The sequence below is a fragment of the Chaetodon auriga genome, chromosome 22 (assembly GCF_051107435.1).
Source record: "Chaetodon auriga isolate fChaAug3 chromosome 22, fChaAug3.hap1, whole genome shotgun sequence".
Taxonomy (NCBI): Eukaryota; Metazoa; Chordata; class Actinopteri; order Chaetodontiformes; family Chaetodontidae; genus Chaetodon; species Chaetodon auriga.
This window is the reverse complement of record NC_135095.1, coordinates 6,504,989-6,518,180: the sequence shown is the minus strand read 5'-3', so window position 1 is coordinate 6,518,180 and position 13,192 is coordinate 6,504,989. Positions and strand designations below refer to the sequence as shown.

The window sequence follows — 13,192 nt, the reverse complement described above, 5'->3', positions numbered from 1 at the left end:
TCCCATGCAGACACTTCCTGTTGGTCCCAGGAACAATGGCTATTGTTGCAGTCCGCACCACTGATATGCCGTGACCTCACCTCCACGTCTCAGCTGACAATAAATCCTCCACCTTTAAATGGAACAAGTGATGATAGATTAACAAGGTAACGGCGCCAGAAACAGAAAAAAAAACAGCATCAGGTTTAAAAACGGTAAAATACGTAAGATTGAGGCAGAAATGCGAGCAGGATGAATTGTACGGTTGTTGTTCTCACGTTCTGTTTTCTGATGTTTTTTTCGAAAGTTTTCTAATTGTTCATGTTGTTTCCAATTTAGGTGTAAACTCCTGGCGCCAAACACGTGAACAGACGGGGCAGAAAGACAATGCACTGTTTGTAACTGAGCACTAACCATTGGTGGAATATCGCTCAGCACATTTACCCAAGTACTATACTTAAATTTGAGGTACTTTCACATGAGTATTTCCATTGTTTGCAACTTCACACTGCTATTCCACTACACTTCAGAGGCAAATATTGTACTTTTTGCTTCACTACATTTGTCTGACAGCTTTAGTTACTGGTTACTTTTCTGAGCTCATGAGTAGTTAACACTGGAAATGGTCACAGTTTACTCAGGTTAAGGCACCAAAACCCAAGATCTTGGTTTAAAAAACGTTGTGTTGCATATGTGACGTAACTTAAGTGCCTTTTGGAACTTCAAATGGGTCAGTGTTGACTTACTGTTTCACATGGGACATGAACAGCGAGCGGCCTCCTGGGTGAACGTCATGTGAAAGCAGATAGAAATGGTGCCAGCCAGACTGGATCGTCAGTCAACCTCCATTTTAAGATAACATCGTAACTGATGGCAGACAGAATTGCAGAGTGAAAGTGATGCTTATAGGGAATCTAAACGCCTCAACGCTAAGAAGTTAAAGCAAAAGACTACATGTATCTGATAATACTTACACACTCTCTCCTAAGGGCCTATACTTGCAGTGGAGTATTTTCACAGTGTGGTATGAGTATTTTTACTCAACTAAAGGATCTGAATACTTCTTGCAATACTAGCACTTACGCAAAAATACTGAGCTGAAATGTTTCAAGTACCTCACATATCTAACAGGAGCTTCAGAAGAACCGTCTCCAGCTGCTCCACATTCCTGCCTTCAAGAGTGAAAAGTCCACTCAGTCATTTTACACTGTGTCACACTGACGACAGACAGCATTCGACAGTTCATTTAAACAGAGTTTTAGCAGACACACAAGACTATATTAATGCTGGGACTTGGCTGATGGGTTGACAGACTCCGACAGAGAGGCACTGACTGTATTTTGTGGAGCATTCAGCGAACAAACTTTGAATTTCTGTGTTCTTTTTGTGTATGAACTGACGGGTAAGTGCTGAATGGGCTGGATTAGTATTATGCTCTGGAGCCTGCTTCCACATCATGGCAAAGTGAAGCATCTTACAGGGGGTATGACGTGTGAAAGGTTAAATTGTGTTTTCGTGAACCTAGAGCTGCCCAGTTTTCTAATGCTGGCCATTGTGCAGCTCTGCTGGAGCGCTCAACAGGTAAAACGCCATGCTCCATTAGCATCTCAGCAGAAGCTGTCTTGTAAGAGGCAAGATGCAAGAGCAAATGTGGAAGTGGTAAAACTGGTATTGACCTTACAGTGGGGGTCATGGGTCAACTCTGGGAGTCATTTACACATGTTTCCATGAGAAACTGGCTGCACCAGAAACAAACTGCAGTTTTTACGAACGTGATCATGATGAAGCGAGCAGACATGGAGCCAAGCAGCCTCACAGAAGGAATAAACCAGACATAATACATTCACTTCCACAGACAATCCAGGGATTCAAACCTCTATACTGCAACATGAAAAGAACAGAAAAAGTCTAGAAAACATATTGAGAGAGAGAGAGAAAGAGAGAGAAAAAGCATTGTGTTCATTAATCAGCTGATGACACAGCTCCAGTGGCCTGAGCATAGTGGGAAATAATGGAACACAACCAAGCTCCCTTACCTTATGTTTTGCATGATCCTCGAGGGTGTTCGAAAAGGTTTCCAACATTCGACAGTGCTTTTTTTCCTCTGTGACACAATGTACGTGGGTGCGTGTGCGTGCGTGTGTGTGTGTGTGCCTCCCTTCGTCCCCATCTGCACAGAGCAGCTGCCGTCAGGATGCTTCTGGGGATTAAACACCTCTCTCGCACACGATCTGCCCCCCCCCCCCCCCCCACCCATCCACATCTTCTTCACCTTTCCACCTCCTTCCATTTCTCCCTCTCATTCTCTTTCTCTATCTCCCCCTTTCATTATTCCATCTTGCCGCCAGTGCAGACTCTCTCATTTGCCTCCATCTCTATATGTTTTTAAAGTTGCAATCCACATGCACCACCATGTTTGGCCACATGTCAGACTCCACGCGGCCTGCATGCCATGTAGCGTGCACAGTGTAATTGGTGATTGGGGCATTAAAACGGCACTAATCAACATTTGTATATAAACAATGTGTCAGATGAGTTTATGCGCTCTCAAAGGTGCGCCGTCTTGTAACAAACCCACAGAGAATTATCACGTGACTCTCCAGTTCCTTTAAGATATAAGAGCTCAGACTCAGAGTCAAGGTTTTCAGATATACGGCGTTACATATTTGCTGCTCAGCTAAATGGCTTCCTGAGTGATTTGCACATTTCTCGAAACAGCCATGAGAGCCCAACTCTATGTCTGAAACAGAGCTGTGGACATAACAAGTGTGACATTTTTATGGGCAGTATGTTTAAGGCCAAACATCCAAAAATCCCTCAAGTCTCTGGATTCAGTCGCATGAATACAAATATTTGTTGCTTTTAACTGTGTGTGTGAACCTCCTTGTACACGAAAAATGAAATAATGTGAGAATAAACACACTTTACATGATGATTCGAACGGGCTGGTACGTCGACAGGACTGTTTTAATGTGTGAAAACATAATGTGCGTGTTTGTGAGAAAAACTCTGCGTGACAGATGAAGAAGTAAATTGTGTGCGCGTGTGTGTGTGTGTGTGCGCGCATTTGTGCAGTGTGTGTTCGCATGGCTCGAGGGGTGAGTGAGTTTTATCCTACTGTCAGAGAGAATGTGTCAGATTTCGACTCCTTTGTTCCTTGTCGCCGAGTCTTGTCGTTACGTCTATCCGTGTGTGTGTGTGTTTGCCTGCCATCCCTGTCAGCTTTAGTTATTAGTCACTGGCTCTGTCGAGAGGCGCCTTTTTTTTTTTTTTTCCAAATAGTTTTGAAGTCATAAATCCATAAGCAGACAGATGTAAGCTGGCGACCAAATACAGATATATATTAGGCATTCCCCTGGATCCAGCAAGCTGCTTGATGGGACATAAATGCAATCATATCCTTTCTCCCAAATCCCTCAGAGCTTTCACATTCTCCCTTCACCACTGCTCATAGACTATTAAGATACAGATTGCTGTATACACTGCACTCAGTTGGTTGAGATAAATCCCATGTATACCATATGTCTTCCCTTAAATTTTTGATACACTGCATCTTCTCTAAAGTGTTGATAAGACACTGAAGTGGAATGCAGCGAGTATTGTGGTCCAAAGCGTCGTGTGGGCTGCAGCGCTGGACCGCCTGTAAAGAAAAAGCAGACTGAGAGAAAATGAGCAAGCACATTTTTTGAAATAGGTTATTTAGAGGAGCACATTACAATCAAAATAGAAACTGAGGTGATTTTTTTTAATTTCTTTTAGTTGTGGAGGTAATCCGCCAGTGTGTGAGAATGGGAACGAGATAACTTCCATCCTGTCTGTCACCCAAATGTAAACCCTTTGAAGTCATTATACTCCTATTACTGTAATTGAGTTTGAGAATAATACCAAATGCTTCAATAATACCAGATTATGAATTCATTATGATATGCTATAATAATGCTGGCCAGATGCTTCCATTTTGTCTGGCCGGCAAATGAATCTAATCCAAACTGGACATCTGACAATGGAGGTTTTCATAACCCCCAGATGACTTTGAACAGGTTTTAGGTTGTATTCATCTGCAAAAATACTAATTAAACACAGCAAAAACACAGGAAATCAAACCTGGCTGCAACGTGATGATTGCAAGTTTATTGAGGAACTGATAGAAAACATAAAAACAGGAAATGGAAACAACACACTAAAATAATTAAAAGTTTATTTGCTTTTTCAAAAACAGACAAAGAGATCCAGCTTTGTTTAAGACGATGCAGAATGCAAGTTTTGACATACGTCCTCAAACACTTTCCTATTAAGATAATGGAAGCATGCAGAACAAGCTTGATAATAATAACTCAGTAGTTTTAGTTCTACAGTGTCACTGATATCTAGCGGCTGCTCGCAGGCGCACAGAGGTGGTTTTGGAACAGGAAGCACCGCCTTGACCCTTGCTTCCTCCATTGCGCCTTGTTTATGTTCCAACGACTTCCTGCATTTCTCTGTCATTTCTCAGGCTTGGAATAGCCCAGCCGGCGGATGGATTTATCATGATATATTTGTCTAGCAGAGCGTATATGAGTAGAAATAGCAGCGTAAGCTGAAGGGAAAGCTGCTTCCTAATAACTGGAGACTGCTGTGGTGTAATTGTAATGCTGGTTTCCAGTCACTAGAGGGTGGTTAAGCCTGAGCTATGTGAGCAAGATTCAACGGAGGAGTTACAGTACATGACAGGAGGTAAGATCACTGACACGTTTCACAAAATGATCTCTTCTCTCTGTGAAATATACTTGATATCAAAAGTTTTCTGAAATGCAGGATTTGAATTATGCATGCTTATACTTCAGACATGAGTTTAAAATGTTGACTTGTGCACATTAGATCATTTAAAAGGAAATGTTATTACCAAGGTTATGTTATTTGCAATTTTCTCTATAGTAGTCCCAAAGCTTGTCTGCTGCATCATCAAAAATTGCAGACAGTTTTTATCCAACAACCTACAATTTGATTTGTTTGTTCGTTTGTGTACATGTGTGTTTATGTGCCACCTTTCTGCTTGACCTCCTGCCTTTGTGTGGCAGGTACAAAACTGCCAATAATAAATATCTTTACCCTTTTAACAAGTTCGTCAATAGACATTCTGCGATGATACTGACAGCATCTCTGCAGCGATTTATAGTTCACTTGATCACTGAGAGGTTCAAGGTGCATTTTCCTTTGAGATTAGTGAAATGATGCACTGCTGGACTGATCTGACTTATCTTCGCTTGTCTCGAGATGCTAACACTTATCTCAAAGGAGTTTGCAGCACAAGTTCAACTTCAATGCAGGCGAGAACATTTTGATCTTGAAGGAGAAATTAATATACTTGTGAGATGGATGTTTCTGTAATGAACTGATTCACTTCAGTTGCTCCGGCTATCAGCCAACAGAGGACTGATTTGTGCTTAACTCTATTTTTTTTAATATTCGGTTTTAGTATTTTTCATTTAGTGACCACAGAATAAACCTTAGTCATGTCAGTGAGATACACAGCAGATCAATATAACTCAGGATGTCTGTGAAGAATCTTATAAGCAGTCCATTTATCCCATTTCTCAATAAATTCCTCTTGTATTCTCAAAACGTGTGTGACTCTTCCCACAGCAAATATCCCCTTATCAGTGTCCAACCAGTGTTTCAGAGGGCCCGCCTTGCCCCATTTCCTGGTGGTTTCCTTCTTGGTGACTGCTAACAGACATTAACCAGATATTTGTCTTCACATTAAACATTGTTCCTTGTTGGGTTACCTTGATATAAACTACAAATGTCTTTGGTAATTCATCAGCCAGGATCTCCTTCAACTCTGCCCATACATCATCCCAGCTCTTCCAGGAGCCTTGTTGCCCCAGCAGGGTGTCATTTGGCCAGGCTCTTAAGCTGCAGGCCCCAGGGGTCTGGCACAGGCTGCCAAATCCTGAGAAGGTAGCTGTGCTGGCTACTCACAAGTAATATATGATGCTCAGTGTGTGTCTGTGTGTGCCCGTGCCTATTACTGTTGTTAATAATATTAAAGACAAGCAACAAAGCTATTTTCAGGAAATTATGAATTTCCCCATTACATTGAATTCTATACTTTTGCTCTATAATGGTAATATGATTAGTGGTTATGCATAATGCAATTTTTCTGTAAGGAACAAATGACATCAAACATTTTATTTCTGCTTGAATTTTTGAACAGTATCATAAAAAAAAACTCCACCAACTTGAAAGGAATTCGTGGAAATGGTCAGAGGCTGCTTTGTGCTCCAACAAAAGAGAGGAAATTGACAATAAGATCTATCTCAGATAGAGCATTAAAAAGTTACGCTCGTGTTACGGCTAACGCTTCCTGATCCCCATCCCTCCCACACACACACACACACACACACACACACACACACACACACATACTGACATTCATGCAACTGTGTGAAGGAGAGAGAGACAGCTGCACATGATCTTGATTTGGAGCAGCTTTAAACAAATTAGGGCATTTCTTATGCCCAGTTTTGAAATAAAAAGACCAGCGCTGTTTTTGGAAAAATTCCCAAACAAACCCAAACACGGAAACTCTTACGACTAAATTGCTGTGTGAAAAAACAGATTAGTATGTCATATAAGAACCCAAAGACGTTGCGGTTTTAGAAATACAGAAGTCATGAGCTCAAGCCCTCCAAAGACACTCCACCCTTTGTCCCCACCCAGAAAACAGTCTCTGAATTTCTATTTTATTAAACCATTCAGATAACTTTCTTGAACCCTCTCTATTTTTAGGAGTTTCTTAGCAAAGTACAGGCCCATAAAATAACGCTTGACTTTCCTAGCTCCAAACCTGATGCTTTAAGTGCTGATTCAAAGCCCTCTGCACGTTGTCAGGAATGAAATTATGGAGGATCCTAAAAGTGGTCAAATTCAAATATACAGATCAGCTGATAACTTGTTTATCTAAATGCAAAGTGATAACTGTAGTAACTATTTTTTGTCTTGTATATTATGTTCAATTACATGTTTGTTTGTTTCTATCCAAGTTCAGTAGCCATGTCTCATTTGTAACTTTGGAAAATGTTACTGTTTTGCATCATGCCAGCAAAGAACAACTGAACTGAACAGTGTCAAAACATTAAAAGTACACCAAAATGCCAGGGAGTCAAACAGCGGAGAGAAGAAAAGGGACCTAAATTTCTTCACCTTATTGCAGTCTGTTGAAGACTGAACCAAGTCATTAAATCACAAAACAGGAGATAAGTAAATACCTTATGATGAGCAAGAGGTGAAATAAACCCAAATGATCATATAAATAAGTTAACAGACATTCAACATTTCCCCGTGGACCTTTAAAATATACAAAATGACTAAAACGTCAGAAGTCCTACAAATCCTGCCATCTAACATTTGTGAATGCACCTTTTTAACCCAAGGATGAAGGTCGAAGGAGGGAAATAATAAAAGGAGTAACAACTTCCCCGACTGAGCCTGAGATAAACCGGCCTGTATGAGTGTGCACTTCTTCAGCCTTCTCTTCCCAGAGCACCTCGGGCCATGATACAGATTCTTATGGCTGAATTGAACTGAATTGATCTTTGGTGTGAGATATTTTTCAGAATATCAAACAGGTAGACTTTCATCAGAAGTTAGGGCACATTGACAGACAATGCTCAGAGAGAGAGAGAGAGAGAGAGAGAGAGAGAGAGAGAGAGAGAGAGAGAGAGAGAGAGTTCCCTGAGCTACCTAACTGCTAAACGCTGAGGAGAGGAGAGTGAATTTGGAGTGACATCCCAGTTATTGCTCATGACATTTGTGCATCGTCCAGGCGCATATGCGCAGTAAAAGCTGCACCTAGGGGAGGCTCTGTGTGTGTGTGTGGGTGTGTGTGTGTGTACTGATGAGTTAAGCGCAGCTGAGGACAGACAGTGAATGAATAATAAAGTGTGTCAAACCTGACCTATACGGTCACTCGATTTAGATGTTACCCTGTTTGACCACCAACCACTCACTCACACACACACACACACACACACACACACACACACACACATACAGACACACAAATACAAAGCCTCTTGTGTGGGCTACCTTCAGAATGAGGATACGCCTTTGTTTTCCCCAGCTTTAACATACAGTAACTATTGAACTGTGAAAGTGAATTGGACAGGGATCAAGCATATAATATAGTTTTGACAGCCTTTGAAGCGCATCCGCTCTACCCCCATGCTTTTGCTGATTGCCCCTGAGCCCTTTTTCGCCCCTGCACAGGCATGCTGTGGCATTTACAAGGTACAGTGGGCAGCAAAACGCTCATTAGAAAACAAGTAAGCATACGTGGATGGAGAGAGAGAGAGGGAGGTACAGTGAGCAGAGCATAGGGTGAATCATGTCACATGGTTGAGTGAAACGGTGACGTAGTAGTAAATAAAAAGCTTGGTAAACAATGATCTGTATCTGTTGAGCATCATAAAGCAAACACCAACTATTCAATCAATTATCTAAGCACCTTATCTGTACATATTGCATTATCTTTAACACTAGAAGACAGATTAATAAAGGAAAAAGCAACATAAGGTGTCTTAGTACAGTGCTGGCCCCCATGACATCAACAACAGCTTCAGTGCTGCCTCTCCAAGTCTCTGTAACTCACAAATAAGTAGCGTGGGCACTCAGCAGTTATCTTTTTGGATTTTATGAAATCAATAGCAACAGTCTACTGACACAAGTGTTTGTCTCGGGTGTGTGAGCACACACCGAGGAGGGGCAGACCAACAGCATTCCTGTCTTTCAGAGGGCCGTTGTTATTGATTCAAGAAAAATGCAAGGAAAAATGTGTTAGTGGAGCTTTGCTGCTGGCTGGTAGTACCCATAAAGACTTCAAGAGATTTCACGTAAGGACAATGAGTAGAGCTTGTTCCTTGCTTTGTTGTGCATCTGGAGGGATGAGGATTATTCCTCCAAAAGATATCACCTTGGTGAATGTTTTGAGAGCGTTGTCTAACACTTCAGTGGCTGTTTCATGTGGTGGAGATCCAGTGACCGGTGAGTACCAGCGGCAGGTGTACTGGACCTTCTTCATCGTCACATGGTTAACGGTTACAGTTGCACTTTGCTTAGGTTTAGGTCGAACTGGACCTTAGCCATCCCCTCATCCTTACCGCATTCTGTGTAAAACATGAATGACCTATTACGCTGTTTTTCTGGTGAGGATGGGCTGCCATTGCTTGAATTCCACAAGTATTTATTGGCAGTAAGATTTCTGTCCAACTGAGTAACTTTAACTTATTACCCATTATGCAGCCACTTTCTAGAGGATATAGATGTAGTTTTTCTAAATTTCAGGCAAGATTGATCTCTTTCCAAGGAGGCTGTTGAGGTCGGCTTGAGTTAGAAAGCTACAGGATAAGGGTTTAGATTTCTGCCATCATCTCCACAATAATCTGCCAATATGGAGCCCAGCAGGTACTGGAGTTCGTGTTTTAATAACCTGTCCACATATTTCGTATTTGGGTTGCTTTAGAGTTATGGCACCTTTTTGTACTCCAGTTCAAGCACTGCATGAAGCCAGTCAGTGACTTTCTGTGCCTCTCATTTATTCAGGTTACAAGCTCTTACTGAATGATTTCCAGGCAAGTGATTAAAAAGTTGAGATGTATAAGCATAATTCAGTTGCTTTAGACTTTCCCTTCATTAAAAACGTGAAAGTAAATTTGTGTATTATCTCAGGCTTTTTCGTTTTGAGGCGCAGAATTAGGTTAGCCAATGAGTGAGCTAGGAGAGAACCGTACAGACCAATGGAGAAGCAGGGGGCGGGCACTGTAATGTGCGCGAGCTAGGGCGTCAACGGAGGCGAAAGTAGTTGCGCACACTTCGTACGACCGTGTTTACAGACGGGTGAGTGTTTCTAACTCAAAACACAAAGCTACTATGTTTATATACTGGCGCGTATGTTTTGAAAACAGTTGAAGTATCAACTTTTCTGACCTCTGCTCCGACAGTAAGTTTACAGCGAGGAAACACAATTTTAGCGTCACTGAAACACCTTTTACGTGTCACGTTAAGCCCCTGAAAAGTAACCGTTAACGTTACTATGTGAAAAGTGAGCAAAAGCTAGAGCGTAACGTTTTGTAACGCTGTTTATGTCAAGACTGCAAATTAAGAAGGCTAACCATGTTTTACCAGTCACTTCCAATGAGATATCATTTGTTTACAAATAAATGAAAACACAAACCGTAAGTTAGCAAAGTCAAGTTGTCTGATGGTAGCGTCTTCGGCAAGCTAGCAGAACAATATGAGAAGTTAGCAAATGAATGAATGCATGAAAGCATGAATGTATTTTTTTTTTTTGTTCATTTGGTGGAATAGACTGTAAAGACAACATTAACATATTATCCCCTTATAAAATTAAGTGTGTTAGTAAATAGTTGCCTCTTAACATATCCAGCGGATACAGTGTTAGCATTACATGAGTGTCATGAACCTAAGTTGTTAATATAGTATATTGATAAAAGTTTGTGTTGTGATTGCTAGCTACAAGGTAACAGCTGCAATAGCCCTTTTGTTTGCTAACCTGCCTGTCACTCAGTTGAGCATTGTGGGACTCTGGCTTGCTCAAACAGCTTAGTGAAATGGATAGCAAAGCCTTGGGTGCAGTTGATATGCATAACAGCTCTTGATACTGACACATTAAAAGTATACATCATGACAGTCTGCAGCTGCATCTCGCTTCAGGCCACATCTGCCCACTGTATTTTCAATCCTGTGTGCATTATTAGCTCTGACCAATATGGCTGCCCAACTGTATTCTAATAACCGCAGAGCCTCTGGGACCAATACAGACTGCAATCGTTAATTCTTGGGATGCTCATGAATTCTCTTCATTATGATATATTATAAAGAGCATGTGTTGGCGTAGCTTTTTGGTCTACTGTGCGGTGGAAGTTGACAACTGTTTTGAGCAGCTCTGAGATGCTGGCTGGCCTGCTGTGCCATTGGTGGCTGTTCTGCCTCTGTGGCGGTGCTCGTTCTGGAGAGTAAACAAATTGACGTCCCCTTCTCTTGGTGCCTCAGCTTTGTGTAATTTGCCCAAACCTCGGTGTGTGTGTGTGTGTGTGTTTGTGTGTGTGTGTGTGTGTGTGTGCATGCATGTGTGTGTAATGTGAAGTGAAGTGAAGAGAGAGAGCGGCAAAGAGGTGGAGTGGCGAGGGAGAGACAGAGAAGTGACACAAATCAATGTGAGCACCCAAACCACCATCACCAGCAGCAGCAGCAGCCTCCCCGACCTCCATCACCTCTCTGCCTTTCCCTGGGAGAGACGGATAGAGACAGAGTCACAGGAAAGACAGTCTCCTTCGCCACACAGCATCCGGTAAGTTGTAACAGAGATAGAATTAGATCCCACCATATGCAAGTTGTAGAAGCGATGGCAGTAAGGGCGCGTTGGCAGTGTGACTTGTCTCTCCAAGGCGCAGAGCGCACAGAGCAGGGCAGACGTGGCTGGTACCTTTTTCTGCTTTTCCCCGTGCACCATCTCCTCTCTGCCTCTGTCACCGCTGCTGCTACTGCAGGAAAGAGAGAGCGGGGGAGAGAGAGAGAGAGAGAGAGAGAGAGAGAGAGAGAGAGAGAGAGAGAGAGCTCAGAACAGGACAGTGAGAGAGCTGCCGCCGGTCCTCCTCTATCCATATGTTTTAGAGCCTGCTGGGGATTAGGGATTGGATCGAGGGAAGCTTTTTTCCGCCAATCACCACCCTGCCTCCCGGAAAGCAAGAGAAAGCTGGTGGATGAGTAGAGGAGAGAGAGGGACACATAGTAGAGAGGTAGTTCTCTGAAACATGACATGAATTTTGCTTTAATATTAATACCAGAACTTTGTTTGTGGTATTCATTGCTGTTGCTACAGTATTCGTACATGCAATTAACTGTGTCCATGGTATCTATCAGTGAGTTTAAGAAACTGCTTATGCATTTATTAAAGGATGGTTAAGTAGAAGTAATGCTACAGTGTGACTGTCTCACATATACTGTGCATTCAGATCTACCCTTCCCAACGCTTTACCATATTTATTACCTTTGGAAACTTCAGAGTCTTGACTAGAATTTAAAATGAAGTTTTGAAGTTTGAATGAGGATTAGTCAAACATGAAAGTGTTGAAGATATTCAGCAGGACTGTGCACTTTACATTCCTGCCAGTGATTTTTTTTTTTAAGATAGATTTCTCATCTTCCAGCAAGCCACAGTTTTCCATTCCCTCAATCAACAAATCTTATTGTTTGGTTTTGCTGTTACGTCGCTCTAAATTTTGTATTCTGTACAAAATGAATTCCTTGGCAGTCCTTGAATTCAGCTTTTATTGTGCTATCACTACAATTGTTGCTTTGTTAAGCTGTGACAAAATGGCATACATACAGTCCTCTCACAAAACATAGTTGTTTTTTCTTTTTAGTTATTCTACCATGAAACCCAGGTAATGTTTTTTTTGTATTTTTTTGAACTCTTCAGAACCTGAGCCGACTTGAAAGTTGTCGCTATTTGGTTTGGATAGTGACTGAGGGGATGCAACTTTGATGGGCATACAGAGCATGTATTTAAGTCTATTAAAACCCATGTAAGTGGACTGTAAAGTATTTCCTGAGCTTTCATCTAGCATCATCATCAGGTCAAAATGTCAATCTGCCCTGTTCTTTAGTTAATGACCAGATACCTGCAAAACTCATTACACTCCCATCAGCTTCACCTGTACTTTGTGTTAACTGCTAGTTGGTAAACATTAAGACAAAATGGTGAACATGGTACCATTACACTTGCTTATCAGCAGCATGTTAGCGTTGTCACTGTGAGCACGTTGGCGCCCTGAAATTAGCTTTCAGCTCAAAGCACCGCCTAAGACCAGCCGCACAGATATTATTGAGTTATAAGTAGGCTTTTTATATACTGCATGATATGGCCGTGAAAACATACACGGTATAATCAACCTTTAAAATGTAATTCATTATATGTGTTCGTTTTTCATCTACATTTTAATAAAAGTGGAACACACTAACATCAGAGTCATACTTTTGTAATAAAGAGAAGATGTGTATATCTTCATATCAACCTTCAGTGCAGGATACATTTTTTAGGAAAAGTTTCATATTTTCTTCACATATGTTGTCATGAAATATTCATCCAGTACACAGTCTTTCTGTATGTGTATGTGCCAGACTCTCGTCTCCTGCCGTTTCCTTTCTAACA

At 41.6% G+C, this 13,192-nt stretch overlaps 1 protein-coding gene across 1 annotated transcript in view; it reads left to right on the top strand.

The window, feature by feature from the left end:
• The first annotated feature begins 4,535 nt into the window (after nt 1-4,535).
• sox5 (SRY-box transcription factor 5) overlaps nt 4,536-13,192 on the top strand; it is a 220,911-nt gene continuing 212,254 nt past the window's right edge. Inside the window, exon 1 of the mRNA XM_076721791.1 lies at nt 4,536-4,692. The gene's annotated coding sequence lies outside the window, so the exon portion shown is untranslated. The remainder of the gene's footprint in view (nt 4,693-13,192) is intronic.